We start from the raw sequence: 20,401 nt of genomic DNA, 5'->3' as shown, positions 1-20,401 counted from the left end.
GCTTGCTGCACTCCTCCCCCTTGGCGTGCAATGCGGAGTTGGTGTTGCTCAGCTGCTGTTGAAGAACAGCGTTGGCTTCTGAAGAGAAGGAAGAAAGAAGGCGTTAAGTCATCAATAAAGAAGGTCGCCGGGGAGATCCGACCCGACTGCTCAGCAGTCGGCCCGAATCTCGGGGACTACAGCCCGCAGGTGCGCCAGCGCGCCCCCGCAAAGAAGAAAAAAGGACTTACTCCGGCTCTCCGACAAGTCGGCGGTCCGCTTGCCCAGCTCTTCAACGTTACGGTTGTAGGCAGTAACGCGGAGGTTGTGGTAGTCCTGCGACAACTGTTTCAGACAAAAGTTAGTACCCAGAGCTCACCAATTGGAGTTCCGGGCCGCCTGCTCAGCAGCCGGCCCGAAACTCGGGGACTACACCAAGTGGGTGCGCTGGCGCGCCCCCACAGAGAGGAACAAGAAAACAAGGACCAAAGAAAAAACATACCCGGATGGCTGCCCGCGATGCCAGGTACGCCTTGGTGCAGTTCTGGAGGGCGTCGCCCTCAGCTCAAAGCTTTGCCTGGACGTCCAGAAGTGCCTGGTTTAGCGGCCCTGTGCCGCCTCCTCGCACCCACCCAATGGGTGCGGCGCTCGTCGCTTCGGCGTTTGGGATCGCCGAGCTGGCGGTGCCGGCATCCAAGGGCGGGGCGCCGAAGTCGCCTTCTTCAGACGGCGGCGCGTTGGCGAGCCGACTTGGAGGAGTAGCCTCGCCACGGCCTCGTCTTCGGTCGGCGGCACTAGAGGGTCCGCTAGCTGTTCGCCGGCGGTGGAACGATCACGTCCAGCGTGGAGGAGTCGCCGCCTTCCCTCTCCATGACGGGGTTCTCGCCGCCGGCTTCCCAGTCTGCCCCGTGAACTCCGGAGGCGGCGGCGCAGAGTTCAGCGGGGTGACGAATACCGCCGATTAGTGGTGCGCGGCCTCCTCAGCCTGCCGTTTCGTTGCGACGACGGCTTCGGCCTCGGCCAGTTTCTTCTTGGCGGAGGCCTCCGCCCTATCGGCCTCCACCTTCTCCAGGCGAGCGGCCTCTTCCTCGTTGCGCTTCTCCAGCGCATTTCGCTCCGTCGCCTCCCGGAGGTCGGCGGCGGGGTCAATCCGCCGAGTGGAGGCGGACGTCTCCGCTGACCCCATGACGGAGGCGGCGGCGACCCTCTCAAGAGTGAGGGGAGCCCTGAAGCAAAGGAAGCAAGAAAAAGACTCAGACAAAGCCACAAAGAAAGAATAAAGCGTTGAGAAGGAATACTCACGCGGAGACCAATGGTGGCTTCTTCACTTCCTTATGGAAGCGGATGGCCTTCGCAGCCGCCTCGTCCCGCCGGGTCGCCGCAGCCGAACCCTTGGGCTTCTTCGGCCGCCTGGCGAACAAGGTCGGCACGGCCCTACGCTTCTTCCCACCGCCTGGAGCACCCGGCGCAGCAGAAGAGCCCGCGCCAAGCTGGCTGGCTCCTGGCCGATGGCGGGGGTGACTTCTCCCTCGGCCTCGTCGTCAGGCCAGTTGGTGAAAGTGGCCGAAGACCTGGAGCCGCTGGCTGCTCCTCCTCCTCCTCCCTCCGCGTCGTCTTCCAAAGCCGCCGCTCCCAGATCGGGGTCGTCGACGTCGCTCTCCGCCCGGTCGGCAAGGAACTCGCGGGCCGGCCCCGAGGTGCCGGCTGGTGGATGGAGGAGAGGATTCTGACCAAAGCCGACTGGTCAGGCCGCACAAAACAAACTCGGCAAGAAAGAAGACAATCCAAAGAAAGAAAGAAATGGCAACTCACTACGGGCGGGGGGTTGGCACGGGAGTATGGCTCCTTGCCGAACCGCCAATCCTCCAGGAGCTTGTTGTCCGAGAGGTAGTTCACCATGTAGGCCACCTCCTCGTGAGGCATGTCCTTGGTGCACATCCGACTCGGGTCATGGTGCCGGCTCATTTGGCATATCATGTGGGGGCGACCTTGGAGTGGGAGAACTCGGCGCGCCACGAAGGCGGCCAGCAGGTCTGGACCAGTCAATCCCTCCGACTGTGTCAGCACTCGGAGTCGCGTGACAGCGCCGGCTCCCGCAGGCGTCAGCGACTTGGCCCGGTACGACCAGTTGGGCAGTCTCCCAGCCGGCGGGCCGGCTTCGAAAGCCGGCAGGTTGACGCAGTCGCCCCTCGCGGAGACGCTCCTGACATAGAAGTACGACCGTTGCCACATCTTCACCGACTTTATCAGCGAGATGGTGGGGAAGGGGTTGTCGACCCCCAACCTTCGCACGGCGATGAAAGCGCCGCATTGAGCCGGCACGCCTGCAGCCTGGGTGCCGAGCTTGGAGAAGAAGAACTCCCCCCAAAGCTCGAGGGTGGGGAGGACTCCGAGGAAGCCTTCGCACAAGGCCACGAAGGCGGACAGCAGCACCACCGTGTTGGGCGTGAGGTGGTGCGGCTGGAGGCCGTAGAACTCCGGAAAAGAGCGGAAGAAGCTGCTCGCGGGCAGCCCCAACCCGCGCAGGCAGTGCGAGCGGAAGATGACCCGCTCGCCCTCCTACGGCTCGGGGGAAATCTCCCCCCTCGGCGCAAGACGCACCCGCACGTGATCTTCGCCGGGGAGCCGACGAGTCTTGTGGAGGAACTCGATGTGGTCATCATGAACTTTTGAGCCGTCCCAGGTGCCGGAGCGCACCGGAGGAGGCGCGGCAGCAGAAGAAGAGCTCATTGTGAGCTGATCGCTGCGGCGTTTGTCGGAGCTTGGGCGCACGGCGGGGCGAGGAAGAAGAAGAAGAAGAAGAAGAAGAAGAAGAAGAAGAAGAAGGAGGAGAAGAGCTAGGCGTAGTGGGAAGGAGGGGCGCGCGTGCTCTGCCGCGCCCCCCTCCTCCCCCTACTTATAGCCTCATGGGCAGCGAAGCCGAGGGGGCGGTCGTGGGATTTACTGCGCCCACGACCCCACGACCCCCACGTTTCCATGACAAAGTTACTTCGCGCAGTAACTCCACGGGAATCCCAACCGTCCGCCTGGGCCACAGCCGATCCGCTCGGGCGCCGAGGCGCGGTAGTGACGGGCCCCGCCTACGGGCCTATCCCGTCGCGCGCGTAGGCTGGCAGAATGGCCCAGCCACGTGTTATCACGTGACAGGCCTGGAGGGGGCGGCAGCCTGGAGGCTTAGCCAGCACGCTACTTGGATCCCGCCGTGATGTTCGAAATATTGTGCGAGTCAGAGTTGGGTGAGTCCAACTCCTTCTAGCTGGCCCAGCAGAAGTCAACCAAGAGCCATGTGTTGAGTACCCGGAAAGGGAAACTGTTGAGGCTTCTTGGCCGATCGTCCGTGGCGCCTCACCAGCTTCGGGGACTACTGTCGCAGTAATGGGCCACGGGTAGGCTAACCCGAGCCCCAGAACCTTTCAAGACATCGGGGGAGGCTGCGCCCCTCAAGACCCCAGGACGAAGAGCCGCCTTCTGAGAAGTCGGCGGCAAGACGGCCGACTGCCCACTCGCGGCCGAGTCCCAGGGACGACTTCAGGATAAGCCGACTCCTGACTGGCGACTTCGAGAGAAGCCGGCTTTGGGGAGTCAGCCCGCGACTCCAACGAGCCCCATGTCCTCATCGGGAGGGACAGGATCGGGGAGTGGCTACAGTAAAGCCCGCTCCCGCCCCTTACCAAGGGCAGGCATGGCCACAGCACGCCGTACCTGGGGAGATCTCCGTGCGGCGTGGCACTATTGTCGTGCCGGCCCTGACATCAGCGCCGAAGGACCGAATCCTGCGCCCACGATGGCTTGTCTGTATGGCCTTGGGGCGGTGGGTCCCACCAGTCAGTGGGACCCCAGGAGACGGCAAGTGCGCCACCAGTCGGCCCCCGGAGTCGGCCAAACCCTTCCTCGGGGCCCACGCGCCATTAATCAGATGTGACGGAGAGTGGCAATAGTGATCGCCCGCCAGGCGGCGGGGCTGTTGCCACGACTCCATGATCAAGCCCGCGTCATCAGAAGCACGGCTACGGTAATCAGCAGCCGGCAAGACCCGCCCACGGTGGACGCGTCCTGTCGGCTCCATACCTGGCCAGTCGGCGGGCCCCAGCAGTCGGCGGAGAAGACGGAAGCCAGGGGCACTGACAGCTGGGCCCGTGTCCAGCCAAATTACCATTGTACCCCTTGGGGTAGGCCTATATAAACCCCCAGGGCACCCATGCAAAGGGTTGGAATCCATTAACTCTAGACCAAATCATATAGGAGGGAGAGAGCTAGCCTTGCCCTCTCCTACCTCTAGGAGACAGCTCAAGGAGCAATCGTGTAAACACTTTGCCATAGTGATCATGCGGAGACCCCGCAGAGCAGCAGTAGGGGTGTTATCTCCTCGGAGAGCCCGGAAGCTGGGTAAGATTCGCCAGCGTGCATGTCTACGCCCCATCCCGTTTCCAGGCACCGGCGACGTTCTACTCGCCCCCACCATGATAAGGCATCCTTTGGCATATGTCGCACCCAACCCCCGACAGTGAGCGAAACCCCGGCCGGATCTCCTCGTGGATGGAACCCGAATAGGCGATAAACCTGGACTAGAGACTTGTGTGGTTAGTCAGGTCATGGCCGACTCCCTCGCCGGGCTTCCGCTTGAAGGTTGCGGAGATACACGACGTGTACATGGTGGTAAGTGGCGAGAGCGTGTGTGAAGAAGTACTCCCCTGCAGGGTTATAAATGATCTATTCGAATAGCCACATCTGCGGTAATGGACCTCTGGGTTGCCTGTACAGTTCATAGACAAGTGAAAGTGGATACTCTAAAATGCGCAAGATAAGCGTGAGTGCTATGGATGGCGTTCTCGTAGGGAGACAGGAGCTGATCCATAGTGGTGTATTGTTATGGTGAATATGTGGACTAGTGTTCGCCACCTCAAAAGAGTTACTTGTAGTAGTAGTTCAGGTTAGCCACTAAGTCAAAGTAGGATTGCTGCAATTAAACCCCACCATCCCTTTGTTGATAATGATGCATGCGTAGATAGTTCTGACGTAAGTCTTGCTGGGTACATTTGTACTCATGTTTGCTTAATTTATGTTTTTGTAGAGAGACTTCAGTCTCGGTAGTAGTTTCGTGTGGACTTCGACGTTTAGCTTGTTACCTCAGCTACGATCTTGTGCCCTCGGCAGGATCTGGAAGATAGTCAGGTTTCTCAGCCTTTTTCATTTGTAGTTGTCTGTACTCAGACATGTTAAGCTTCCGCACGTGATTTGACTTGTATGCTCTGAATGTTGGGTCATGAGACCCATGTTTGTAATATCTCGCTCCTTGAATCCTATTGAATAAATACTTTGAGTCATAGAGTTATGTTGTGATGCCATGTTGTATTTGCACATATCGAGCATATTGTGTCTATGATTTGAAATGCTTGGTATGTGTGGGATCCGACAACCTAGTTGTTTATCCTTGGTAGCCTCTCTTACCGGGAAATGTCTCCTAGTGCTTCCAGTGAGCCATGGTAGCTTGCTACTGCTCCAGAACACTTAGGCTGGCCGGCATGTGTCCTTCTTCGTTCATGTGTCTGTCCCTTCGGGGAAATGTCACACGGTGTCTCCGGAGTCCTGTTAGCCCAGCTGCTACAGCCTGAATTCACTCGCTGATGACCGACACGTTCGCTGCTGGGTCATGTATGCCTGTCCCTGTAAGTTAGTGCCGCTTTGGGTTTACGACTAGTCATGTCGGCCCGGGTTCTTTGTCATATGGATGCTAGCGACACTATCATATACGTGAACCAAAAGTTGCAAACGGTCCCGGGACAGGTAAGGTAGCACCCGTGGGAATACCGTGCATGAGGCTGCAAAGTGATATGATGTGTTACATGCTAGATCAGTGTGACTTAGGATCGGGGTCCTGACAACTCTCCCCTCCCGTTGCTACGCATATCCTAGATAGAACTTGCGTGATCGTAGGATTTTTTTTGAAATACTGCGTTCCCCAACAGGACCTTGAGCCGCTACAAGCTCGGCCTACGTCACACCGAGCACATTAACCAGCTAAGTCGCTTTCATGCTTAAAACTTTTAGTTTTAAATTTTGTTTGATTCGACCAAGCATTATCCTTTTTTGACAAAAAAGTTTGTGAACAACTTTTCTTTGACAAAACTTTGTTTGTTGCAAAAAAATTCAAATACCCCGTTTACTTGGGGGGGCTTCCTTTATGAAACTTTTTCTCTTTGCATGTGATTATTATTGTACAGCTTCTTTCCTAACTTGTGTATTATGCCAAAATATGCATCATGTTGACTTAAGTGTTCCGCAAAGCTGGGTTTCCTGGCTCCTGTGCTTACCCCTACGTTCCCGATTGTTCATCTAGGGAGTAAAGGGATCACCTCTGCAATTGTTACAATCGGGTCATCCGAACTCGTACCTTACACGGGTGAAGCCGAAAGCTAGCGCTCTTATTGTTTTCAACTATGGTAGGCACACCACAGAACTCACGCGTTCACAAATCTATTGCACAAGTCTCATAGTAATCCTGACCGACCAAAGGAAGGTATCGTGGGGGCACTATTTTCTTTAAAGATGCTTCTTACGTTATATAAGTAATATAGCATAAGTTCCCTAGGCGCGCTTTGTCTGCTACAGCCTCATGGCCTGATTGCCTGGTTATCCGAAACACCGCTGATATTCTCCATAGGCGAAGTAGATAACACTTTTCGGCTCTTGGCCGAAGAGGGAGGAGCCGACGGTCGGATAAGACGCGTTCAAAGTTCCGGCGAACACAGATATTATATAAGTACTTCGGTACATACAATCATTATACATAAAAATCTTTTACCCAAGTCACTTGGGGGCTCTTAAATTAATTTGAGCCATTTTATAATAGATGTTTTATTCTTAGTCGTTGCAAAAATCTTTTTCTACCACTCCTTTCTCGGCTCAAGTGTATGATCAATAGCCGGGTAGCCTAGTTTCTCTCTAAGTCCGCTCACGTTTAGTTCGCTAAACTAGCCTGAGAAACACTTTGCCTTCGGGATAGGGTGGTTGAAGCCAAAGGCTGACCCACTTGAAGTCTAGAGATCGTATGTGTCATGTCAAAGCACGATGGAAGCAACATTTTAAGACCAATTACGTATTTGCACCAAAAAAAGCTTGATTCAATCTAGACGTAAAGTTTTTTACGCATGTTTTTTGGTCTTTTGACCTTATAACATATTTCACCTATTTTATGTTTTCCTTTTAGCAGGACATTCTCTTGGTGGAAGTTTCCAGCGTGAAACTCTTTTCTAAAGCTACAATTCGGCATCTTTCCTGCTGAACTCCACCTCGGTATTGTCTAAACATACATGACAGTTCAACTAGTTCTCGAGGAGGTACGATCCTAGGGTTGTCCATGTTGCCCAACCCAAGTCTTGGGGGCTACTGCATTGACAATTCAATGTAGAAAATTTAAGTGCAATACAGTTTTCGAGGAGATTATGGTCCTCAGGTTGGTCGGCCGCACCCAACCTGAGTCTCGAGGTCTATGCACACCGCTTTTGTGTTCTGAAGTATGCTGCCGATCTAGGAGTTGATCCTCAGGCCAATTTTGCGAATCAGCCTGAGTCTCAGGGGCTACCGGGATCAGCGGTTTTATGTCATCCTTCATGTGCATCTTGGGTTTTGGACTGACACACACCTTGAGGGCTACTAGCTATATATGTCGGCAGAGAATAAATTGCACCAATCGAAAATATCCATGAAAAATCAGCTCATGTTGGGGTGGTGCACCACCTCGGAAGCAATCCGGCATAAAGCTCAGGCGCAAGTGGCTTGCTCCGTAGAGGGCATTTCCGGCATTAAGATTAGATGAATTTCTTCAATTTTTAAAGACCGAGGTAATCTATGATAGCTCGGACGTCGATCATCATTGGAGCTCGGATGCAATTCGGCGTTGGAGCTCGGAAGCAGTCCGGCATAAAGCTCAAGATCGGAGACACCTCAAAAGATTTCTGGCATAAAGCTTGGATTCGGATGGCTCGTTCCATAGAAGACTAATCTGCCATTTAAAGTCGGATGGACTAATTCAAATTTTCAGAGGCCAAGGTAATCTAGGATACCTTTGAATGCAAAATAGTGTTGGAGCTCGGCTGTGAAAAGACTCCTCGGATTTAATTCGGCATTAGAGCTCAGACATAAGAGTACGCTGTCGCACGGGAAACACTTCAAACCCCAGGTGTGGCATAAAAAAATTACAAGGCATTAATAAAGGCCGATAACTTAAAGGGGATCCACGGATTCCTGACACGTAACTCTTCGAATTCAGCTCGGCGATCCTCAAGATCAGACATAGGAAGATTGTTGAACCAGTTTTCAAGACCGATGAGCGAAGACGGAGAATAGTTCGGAAGAACCGAGGAGCGCCCCCAACTTGAAGACCGGTTCAGGGGACTACTGACGATGTCCTGGACTAGGGGGTACTCACCACGTCATCTCCCGGCCAGTCGGTTGGACCGATGACCCCCATGATTATTCACTAACGGGCCACTTCGGGCAGCCCATGCCAAATACAAGGAGGATTCCACAAGACTTGACGCACAAGACAAGGACTCCTCTAAACCCTAGGCCTATGGTGCATATATAAACCGAGGCCAAGCTAGTCAATAGATCATATTCATTACTACAATCTCATGGTAGATACCTGTAATATGTACTATCCTCATATCAATAAAATCAAAAGCAGGACATAGGGTATTATCTCTTCAAGAGAGCCCAAACCTGGGTAAAATCGTGTGTCGATGTTACCATCGCTCCAAGACGCCTAGCTTAGGACCCGTACCATGAGATATGCCAGATTTGAAACCAACAGTTGCATCTCTCCTAGCAGTGACAATCTCAGGCGATTTACATTCTACTAGCCTGCTAATGAAGTTGGTGGTACAGGACGTGGCACAGATGTCGACGAGCGGGGTTCTGCACGAATGGTCCAGATAGCAGGGTGTACTAATACTCAGGTGTTGAAAGGCCACTCTCCGAAAAGGCGTGACAACACCCGGGAGTCCTAACTCCCTTTTATCCTTTCCATCGAGGTCCGTTCAGATTCGTGCGGTGGTCTTTTTTGCGGGTGAAAGAAAATTTCATTTCTCACACAGAAAGTGCCTCAGCCTTACACAAATCCGGGACCTCCTCCGGTCCCGATCCCAGCCATACAACTTTATGTTTATGAACTCTACCGTAGTTTGCAAGATAGTGGATCACACCATTCTGCTCTCTACGTACATGAACTAGCTTTACTTCTCTACCTCCTGACATCAATCGTCTAACCTGGTCGAGGATCATAGCAAAATGAGATCTCTCTGGCACCGGTGCTAATATTGCATGTAGTGCTACCGAACAGTCTGTTTCCATCACAATAGGCAACGGAGTCCACTGCAGCGCCAGGTTGAGCCCCTCCATGCATGCATCTAGCTCGGCCTCAAGGGGATCAGAGCATGTCCATAGTTCACTGCAGGAAGAGAAAATGATATCACCGGTGTCGCTGCGGAGGATCATGCTCGTTCCGACCTCTCCACCCATGGCACTAAAGGAGCCATCAACGTTGAGCTTTGCCCACCCCGTGGCTGGCCTGGACCAGTGCAGCGGCACAGACGGCGCTCGGGCTTCCTGCTGCATGAGCCATTTCGGGCAAGCGTATCCACCACCTGCTTCCCCTTACTGAGGTCCGCCTCCGGAGTGTTCTGAAGCCCCACCAATGAGTCGACGTAGCTGGTGAGGAAGTGTTTGGACACTTCGATCGTCGGCGGCTTCTTTTGGTGCACCAGCTCGTTGCGAACATACCAACATCGCCACAATGTCATCATGAGCTCCATCCTCTCCATATCCGGCAGGTCGCAAAGGGCTTGGGAAAGCCACTCTGTTCCCGTCCCGCGGAAGGAGGCGACATCCGGTATTCGCCACTGGTTCACCATTGTTTGCCAGAGCGCAACCGCCAACGGGCACCTGCAAAAGGCATGGAACGTGTCCTCCGGCTCCAAGGCACAGAGAGGGCATTTGTCAGATACCTCGAGACCTCGACGACGCTTATGAACCCAAGTGGGCGGACAGTCCGTGAGCAGCTGCCAAGTGAAGATTTGAACCTTACGAGGAGCAGGGCACCTCCAAATAAGCCGATTCGCCCGTCCGGTGCCCTGCTCGCCGCGACTGAAGAGAATCGAAGATGATCCTCAATTGCAAGCCGATACGCGCTCCTTACAGTGAAGTTCCCACTGTGCTCCAGTGCCCATGCCAGCAAATCCTCCCCCAACCTAGGAGAGGTTTTGATTGTTGCAATCACCTCCGCATCAACCGGGAAAAAAATGCTCCGAACTAGATCCATATTCCATTCTCCATGGTTGTCCAGCAAGTCGCTAACACGACGTATCCGGCATCGTCCTTGAGCGGTGACTGGCTTTCCGCTTCCATTCCTTGGTATCCAACTATCACGCCAAATCTTGATGGCCCTCCCATTCCCTACCCGCCAGATCAGTCCTTTTTTCAATAGCTCAAGTCCATGTTGTATCGCCTGCCAAGTAACCGATGTCGCGCTTGAGAAAACCGTGTCTTCCAGATTGCCCTGTGGGTAGTAACATGCTTTCAGCAGTCGGGCACACAGGATGTCCGGGCTCGTTAGAAGTCACCAAGCTTGGCGTGCCAGAAGAGCCTGGTTAAATAGTCGAAGATCACGGAATACCAGCCCTCCCTGCGCCTTAGGTTTTATCAGATGAACCCATGCCCGCCAATGCATCTTCCTCTTCCCCTTCTCCACTCCCCAAAAAAAATTACGGATCATCCGCATCAGATCTTCACATGTGGCCGTCGGCAGCTTAAAGACACTCATGATGTAAGTTGGAATGGCTTGAGCAATGGACTTGATAAGAACCTCTCTTCCACTTTGCGCGAGTTGCGATGCATCCCAATCCACCATACGCTTCATATATTTCTGCTGGATGTTCTGAAACTTCCCCTTAGACATGCGGCCATTTGGCGTGGGCAGGCCTAGGTAACATTCCTCGAAGCCTTGCTGTTGTACCTCCAAAGCGTGTACCACTGCATCACGGTCAGCCCCCCGACATTGCTCACAGAAGAGGATTGAGCACTTCTGTGGGTTGATTAGCTGACCCGTGGCCTGTGCAAAGGTGTCCAAAGCATCCTTGATGTGTAGAGCTTCCTGTTCGCTTGCACGAAAGAATAAAAGTGTATCATCTGCAAACATAAGATGTGAAATACCAGGAGCTTGTGGACAGACCCTTAGTGGTGTAATTCGCCGAGAGACAACACCCTGCTTCAAGAGCGCTGCCAAGCCATCCGCCACAAAAAGAAATAAGAATGGTGATAGAGGATCTCCTTGCCGAAGCCCACGCGATGGTGAAAATCAATCTGACAGGGCTCCATTAACGTTGCAACAGTAACGGACCAAGGTGACACAAGTCATAATCCATCTCACCCACTGATCCGCAAAACCCAGCCTCCTCATCATTTGCTCCAAGAAAGTTCAATCTACCCGATCATACGCCTTAGAGAGATCCACCTTATAAGCACAAAAGGCTTTATTAGGGTCATTTTCCTGCTTAATATAGTGAGTACATTCAAAGGCAATGAAAGCATTATCTGTTATGAGTCTGCCAGGCACAAACGCGCTCTGCTCCTCAGAGATGATGTCCCCAAGTATAGGTCTCAACCGGTTCACCAAGCATTTTGATATGATCTTGTATATCACGTTACAGAGACTGATGGGTCGGAACTCTGATAAGCGTTGGGGGTTATCCACCTTTGGAATGAGCACAATGGTGGTATTGTTGACGCCCTCTGGCATCACCCCGAAGCTGAAAAACTGTCTGACTGCCTCAATAATGCCATTTTTCATCATACCCCAATGCCATTGGAAAAACCTCGCCGGGAACCCGTCTGGGCCTGGGGCCTTTAGAGGGCCCATCTGGAAAAGAGCATCACTGATTTCCTTGTCTGAAAAATCTTCACATAACTTGGCGTTCATCTCCTCCGTAATGACAGGCTCAAAGAGATTTACCACTGTATGAGGAGCTAAACCAGGGTCAGCTTGAAACAAGTTTTGAAAATAGCTCATGGCCATACCTGACATGACGTCCTGCTCAGAATGAAGGATCCCCAGGTCATCCTGGAGGCCTTTAATCCTATTTTATGGGCTCTCCATTTTGCTTTCCTATGAAAGAATTTTGTATTTCGGTCACCATGTTTTAGCCACTCCATTCTAGAGCGTTGCAGCCACATCATCTCCTCCTTGTACAGAAGTTCATCCATGTGATTAGATTCCTTGCGCAATTCACTGCGGTCGGCATTCATATTATGAAGTTCTTCTAGCCTCGTCCTCGACTTCTCAATCTCTCTTGTGACATTGCCAACTGTTTTGTTGCTCCATTCATGCAACTTTGCCATGGTTGCTTTCAGAGTCGCGGTTACACTGCCCAGGTCACCCTTCACATCCGAAGCGGCCCAGGCCGCCTCGACCACCTCCGCCAGAGAGGCCTCCCTCTCCCACATGACCTCATAGCACCTCGCTTTAGCAATCCTCACACTTGTATCCTGTACACACCGCAGAAGTAACGAACGATGATCCGACCGAGGTGACGTAAGGTGGATAACCGCCGCTTCCGGAAAAAGATCCCTCCAAGCATTGTCCGCCGCCGCCCTGTTCAAACGCACCTGCACATTTACCTGGCCACTCCGTTTATTATCGTATGTGAAGGGATATCCCGAGAAGCCCAAATCCACCAACTGACACACTTCAAAACAGTCACGAAAGGCCATCATTTGGGGTTGCGGCCTCGCCGTCATGGACATGTGCTCATAGTCCCACAGTGCCTCGTTGAAATCACCCACAAACGAGCCATGGCAGCTCGGACGTGTTCCTTAGCCTACACAAACTCTCCCACATGAGGTGTCGATTTTCCACCCTCGGTTCACCATACACAAAAGTGACTCGCCAAAGTGGTTCGGAAGGAGAAACTCGAATAAACACATCAATACATCTGTCGTTTATATCTTGAACACTGGCATACATAGAATCATCCCAAAAAAGCGCTAAACCACCACTCTTTCCATTCCTACTTATGCCATCAAAACCACGGAGCCCTAACCGATTACGCAATCTCTTCATCTTATGTAGTTGTTGTCTAGTCTCACACAAAAACACCATCCTCGGGGAATTGGCTCTACACAGAGCCTGTAAGTCACGAACTGTGCGATGGTTCCCTGCCCCTCGACAGTTCCACACTAGGGAATTCATTGCTCCTGACGGGGCACCACACTTGGCCCCGTCAGTTTACTAGCGGCCCCATGGCTAGTTGCCTCCTTCATTCCTTCCACACCCGCACTACTCGCGTCATCATCTGTGTCACACCGATCATTCTTTCCTTTCTTTTGCTTGCCACCTTCTGTCCCCTCCTCATAGGGCACAACCCCTTTACCCTCCATCGCAGTGAGCTCAACTGGGAGGCTCCCGGATATATGCCGCTTCCCCAGGATGGAATCATTATAGTCCATTGAGTCCACAACACTGCCAAAGGAAACTTGGAGCGAGTCCAGCCCCCACATCGCTGGAATCATGTCATCCACCATGCATAGGCTTGTCACGGATCACTAGCACCCCAGCCTTCTTTGTTGCAGCAACTTTTTTAGGTTGTGTTGTAACCTTCTTCTTCCGGGGTTTCACTGGCCCCTTCCCCGACTCATGCTCTTGTGCCTCAAACCATTGTTTCATACGTTGTACCTTGCTACACTCCAGTCGTTCCGTAGCCAATCTCAAGCGCAGCTTCTCCACGTGATTTGCCAGCTGATCATCCTCCTACTGTGGTGCATGTGCCTCCTCCTCAAAACCGTCCTCAGCATCAACTCTGGTTGGTATTTCATGTGACCCTCGATCATCCTCCCTTGCATTCTCCTGTGTCGGTGCACGGGTAGCCGATGATGCACTACCCAAGGAAAAGTCCATACTCCGTCTCGCTCTCGGCTGCCCTGGCGATGGCGTAAAGACGGCCCGGTGGTCATACTTTTTGAATGGGGAGCACCTTAGCGTGGAGTCATAAGCCGTGGTGGGAAGCCCAATCCTCTTTTTCTCACAAGCTTCTTTGTCATGTCCCATGAAACCACAATGAAAACAAAAGTGCGGCACCCTCTCGTACTTAAGCTTAAGATTCAGACGTTTGATGGCACCCTTTGCATTATACTCCAGCGTCACCTCCTTCTACAACCTCCTGTTATAAGGCAACTTCATCCTCACTCGGAGGAACTCCCGTGTACCATGGCCTACCTGAGGAACATCCACTTCCATAACCTCTAGAGTACCTCCCAGAGCTTCTCCATAAACCCTAGTCTGTTTCTTCCAAGGCACATCAAAAACTCGAACCCACACCAGTAGAAAAAGGGTCAAATGTGAGACACATTAGTCCCCGTTTGCATTTGAGCCGGCACTAATGTATCCATTAGTGTCGGTTCAAACGGCTAGGCGGGAGGAGATCTTTAGTACCGGTTCATTGCGAACCTTTAGTACCGGTTCATGCCACGAACCGGTACTAAAGAGGCCAGGGCCCGATCAACACCTTTAGTACCGGTTCGTGGCATGAACCGGTAGTAAAGAGGTTGTGGCAGGCTGTTTTTAGTCCCACCTCGCTCCCCTAGAAAGATTTTTACCACCTTAAATATGTTACTTCTCAAACTATCACAAGCACTTGGTCTTCATTGAACTCTATGTGTAGAATTTGTGGTCGCAATATGCGTCTTCACCGGTTTCTAAACCGTTGAGGACTCATATTGACAATTCAGATTGTACGCAAAAAGATCATTGATAATCAATGTATTTTTTATGTATATTTTTACATGTTTACGCCCTCACTCTCTCCACTCACTCGGTCTCCCCCTCAATCCCCCGCGCCGGTCCTCCCCCGCCGGCCGCCCCTCACTCTCTCCACTCACTTCAAAACTGGACGCACTTCGTGTACAAACTGGACATCTCTTTCGGAGTATCAGGGTTTCAGACGAGAACTCATCTGTTACACGGGCACTTCATTTTTTTAAAACTTATTTGAACTCCAGACTTTTTGCATTTAGTATGCAGCATTCAAAGCGACTCATCAATTTCCAACACGTTCTGACATCATTTGTTATTTTTCAGTCATTTACCGATTTGTTTAGAGAGCTAAATGACCGTGAAATTGAAAATCACTACAAAATGAACTCTGAAAATGTTGAAACTTGGCATGGTATCATCATTTCACCCGCATAGCATGTGTGAAAAAGTAGAGAGGGTCACGGCAAAAACTGGATGCACTTCGTGTACAAACTGGACAATCTCTTTCGGAGTATCAGGGTTTCGGACGAGAACTCATATGTTACACGGGCACTTCAATGTTTTTTAAACTTATTTGAACTCCGGACTTCTTTTGCGTTTAGTATGCAGCATTCAAGTCGACGTCATCAATTTCCAACACGTTCTGACATCATTTGTTGTTTTGCAGTCATTTACCGAATTGTTTAGAGAGCTAAATGACCGTGAAACTGAAAATCACTACAAAATGAACTCTGAAAATGTTGAAACTTGGCATGGTATCATCATTTCACCCGCATAGCATGTGCGAAAGAGTAGAGAGGGTCACGGTAAAAACTGGATGCACTTCATGTACAAACTGGACAACGTCTTTCGGAGTATCAGGGTTTCGGACGAGAACTCATCTGTTACAAGGTTACTTCAATGTTGTTTATACTTATTTTAAATCCCAACTTCTTTTGCGTTCAGTAAGCAGCATTCAAAGCGGCGTCATCAATTTCCAACACGTTCTGACATCATTTGTTGTTTTTCAGTCATTTACCGATTTGTTTAGAGAGCTAAATGACCGTGAAATTGAAAATCACTACAAAATGAACTATGAAAATGTTGAAACTTGCCATGGTATCATCATTTCACTTTCACCCGCATAGCATGTGCAAAAGAGTAGAGAGGGTCACGAAGAAACTAAATACAGAAAAAATTACTCAAAAATAAATAGAAGAAAATAAATAAAGCAGAAAAGGAAAAAACTATATAAAAAAATTACTCAAAAATAAATAGAAGAAAATAAATAATGCAGAAAAGAAAAAAACTATATAAAAAATTACTCAAAAATAAATAGAATAAAATAAATAATGCAGAAAAGAAAAAATATAAAAACAATTGTTGGCGCGCTACCTAGTGGGCCTGCCAGACCTAGGGTGTGCAAATTCAGGCCCAGAAGGTCCGGCAGGCTCACAGGGCAGCGCGTCATAGTTAGGCCCAGAAGCCTGATATATAGAGGAGTTCGAAGGAGCAGGCGCGGCTCGGTTTACAACCCAGTGCGGCTGCCCTTCGCTTAGCGAGGTGGGACTAAATATTGTGCACCGCGGGTGGCAGCGCAACACCTTTAGTACCGATTGGTGGCTCCAACCGGTACTAATGAGTGGGCCTTTAGTTCCGGTTCGTGGCACGAACCGGTACTAAAGGGGTCCGCTTCCCGCCCCTTGGCCTGGCGAAAATTGGCCTTTAGTACCGGTTGGTGACTCCAACCAGTACTAAAGGTCGCTCCTATATATATGGCACTTATGAAAAATCCAGTTTTCATCCGCGCGCCGTCCGTCTTCTATCCAACTGCTTCATCGCCCGATATCGCCGCCGCTGCCGCGCCGTCACCCATCGCGCGCCGTCCTCGCCGCCCGTCGTCGCCGTCCCCGCCGCACGCTGTACGTCGTCGTCGCCGCCCCCGCCGCTCGCCATCGCCCTCGCCGCCCCGCCGCTCCCCGTCGTTGCCGTATCGCCCCTGCCGCCCTCGATCATACACACACGCACACACACACACACAACTACATACACGCACGCACGCGCACACACACACACACACATTTTTTTTTACTTATTTTATGTTTCTGTTTTTTAGATTAATGCATGTCAAATTGTTAATTAGATGGTCGAATTAGATGAATTACCTAGATAAGAATGTTAGAATGTTAATGTTATATGAATTAGATAGAGAAGTTAAATATTAATGTCATTTGTTAGATGAATTAGCTAGATATTAACTAATTAGGTATATGAGATTATTTGAACTAGTTGAATTAATATAACTAGTTTATTTTTAGTAAATGCTTAGTTGAACTAGCTAGTTGAATTAGTACTAGTTTATTTTTAGTAAGAAAATTTAGGTATATATGAGATTTGATGACCTAATTAAAATATTACTATATATAGCTACTTTATATTTTTTAGTAAGAAAATTAATAGAACTAGTTTATTTAGTTGAATTAATAGAACTAGTAAGTGTTTAATGTTTCACATATATATGAACATTTTACTATATAGAACTAGCTACCTTATTTTTAGTTATATGAGATTTGATTATCTAATTAACATTTTACTATATAAAACTAGTTATCTTATTTTTAGTAAGAAAATTAATAGAACTAGTTTAGTTGAATTAGTTGAATTAATTAGTTGAACTAGTTAGTTGAATTAGTTGAGCTACTTTATTTAGGTATATTTTTCGTAAGTGCTTAGTTGAATTAATTAGTTGAACTAGTTGAATTAATAGAACTAATAAGTGTTTAATGTTTCACCTATGAACATAGGAATGTCGTCTGACGACGAACACGATTTCATTATGTGCGAATACTGCGAAGACCAGCGCGGCCTGTGCGGCAGAAATTTTCTAGTTGATGATAGGCGCTTCAGCATCAAGCTGGATGAGAACTTCGAAGTGGATACAGTAAGTCAGAACGACAAGTCTTTTTTCATAATTAAGCATGACTTATGCTTCATTTGCTTCAACTTTTAATTTTAATTTTTTTCACTATTCTACAGCGTATCCCCTGCCATGCAAGAATTTTTGTTTTGGATAAGATAGGTTTCAGTCCTAACAAAACTATGGAGATAAAAAAAAGTTTACTTGAAGACCGAGCATGGTTATACCTTCAACGTCAAATTATACAATGCAGACACATACACCTATTTTGAATGCAAAACTTGGCAAGCACTATGCAAGGCTTATGCATTTGAGCCGGATATGGTTATCAGCTTTGATATTCGTCTGGATGATGATATTGAAGGTAATAGAGACATCTGGATCGATGTGCAGACGCCTCCAGTTCTACCATTATGTGAGTTTCTCAACCATATTTATGCCTTCGATATTGTTTATTCAAAAAGAGTTGACAAGTAATTTATATTGACACCTTATTTCCAATCAAGCAAACATGTCCGGCGCTTGGTAGACAGGACCGTCCACTGTCCCGGGGCTGAACTAAACTGCTAGGAGACAAGTCATTATGTTTCATGACTTGAGGATCTTGATGCTGTCAAGACAAATTTTTTTCCTGCACTTAGAAATGTTAGTACTCAAAACGTGTGACCAATAGTGTTCGTACTGAACTACGGTCACATATATTTAGGAAAGATGGTAAGATTTCTACTATTTCTCCTCAGTGCATCTTTTGCATACATTATTTTTTTAAGCTAAACTTCATTGCTAAGTATGTTACTATACGATATTCTTCAACAGGGACTCCCGATGAATGTTGTGCCTGATTGGATCGAGACTAAAGGTACCATGAATGTTGTTAGCTTACGGCCAAGATATCCTACAATGCACTTTAGTGCATTCAGGATTTCTAATAGCGAGGAATGCTTAATAGTAAGAGACTGGAGCAAAATTGTGAACGATCGCAGAGAAGTACTAGGGGGCAGCAATCAGAAGCGCAACCCACGATTAGGAGACAGGTTCATCTGCATGCTCCAATATGATGAATCAGGAAAGCTATACATGTTCTATGCTATTTTACCTGAGAGAGAGCAGCATGAGTGATTAGCTAGTTCATGCTCTTAGTACTTGTCCTCTCATGTCTGTGTTCTTCGTCCTGAACCTAATCTGAAAGAGTGATTTGCTTTTGTGGTGTTATGAACACTTATAATATCATTACCATGTTGAACTCGATGATATCTTGGCTTCTGGTACAAGTGAATGTTTCTTCTTTAAGCTAGTGTTGGTGGTGATTAGATAGCGGTAATGACTATATGATGATTAAGTAGTGGTAATGAGACGACTATTATATGATGATTTTTAGCTAGCTATGAAAATTGTTGTTGGTGATGATATATATGATGCAAGAGTTTTTATATTAATATGATGATGATGATGATGATGAGTTATTATATCATTTATGAAAGAAACCGCAGATTAGTTTCAACTGGATGGATTCTAGCTAAGTGATCAAGTATATGCCATATCCATATTACCTCGATCACTTAATTAGGTGATCAAGTATATATAATATGGATATGGCATATACTTGATGACTTAGCTAGGATCCACATGCATCCATTCAAACTAATCTGCGGTACTTTCACCTATTGATTTAACAACTCATTATAATGTAAAACAATCACTAAATTAAATTGAAAACACAAAATTAAAGTAAAAATAAAAAATAAAACCAAAACACACCCAAACATTTAGTACCGGTTGGTGTTACCAACCGGTACTAATGTCCTACGCACCCCCGGAGCTGGCTCGTGCCACGTGGTTGCCCTTTAGCACCGGTTCGTGCTGAACCGGTACTAAAGGGGGGCCTTTAGTGCCCATACTTTAGTGCCGGTTACCGAACCGGCACTAAAGGGCCTTACGAACCGGTGCTATTGCCCGGTTCTGCACTAGTGCCAGACCGGTACAGCCTCAAGCATGGTCTCAGAAGGTTGCTCACCACCATTGAACGGGGTAACTAACAGTGCATCTCCATCATAAATCCGCGGCCCCCCTCGCCACAAACCGAAAATCCCCCTCCAAGAACAGAGAGACAATGTAGTAGTTGTTCTTTACCGGCTTAAAATCGACTCCCGTGCGCAATTGCCAAATTTTCTCAAAGTGACCCGACAGAGGCCCTGTTTGGTTCGGTTGTGGATTTGTAGAAGCAGTTGTGGAAACTCTGTTGTGGGAAAACAGCTATGGAAAATCTGATGTGAAAAAGATGTAGGTCATTTGGCAAACCAGCTGATACAGCTTTTTAAGATTTTTGGCCCGCGGCGGAATCAGATTTTGGAAAGCACGTCCTGGGCTGCTTCCGCTTTTAGTTCAGATTTTGGCAGCGGATTTCTGAAATCGGATTCTGCTGGGTTCGCCCTTTGGTTCAGATTCTGCTGCGTGGCAGCGGAATCCGTCGATAAAAGCTAAACCAAACAGGGCCAGAGTCTTTGTGCTTGGTCGTTGTTGCGATCTATATAGAGCCATGAGCCTCCATCTGGCCCCAGCATCCACCTCTTCATCCTCGTCATCATCTTCTAGGTCAACCGCAACAAAGGCGATGTCGTCCATGTCCACCTCACCTGCAATCTGATCTTCCGCTCCCTCCGGCATGACACCTTCCGCTGTTGGCCCATCCCAATTACTATTCTCCTGCCTGTCCTCCTTCCGAT

This window comes from Triticum urartu, chromosome 2A, assembly GCF_056163025.1.
Source record: "Triticum urartu cultivar PI428250 chromosome 2A, HENAU_Tu73, whole genome shotgun sequence".
In the NCBI taxonomy this organism is placed as follows: domain Eukaryota; kingdom Viridiplantae; phylum Streptophyta; class Magnoliopsida; order Poales; family Poaceae; genus Triticum; species Triticum urartu.
Note: the sequence above shows the minus strand (reverse complement) of the source record.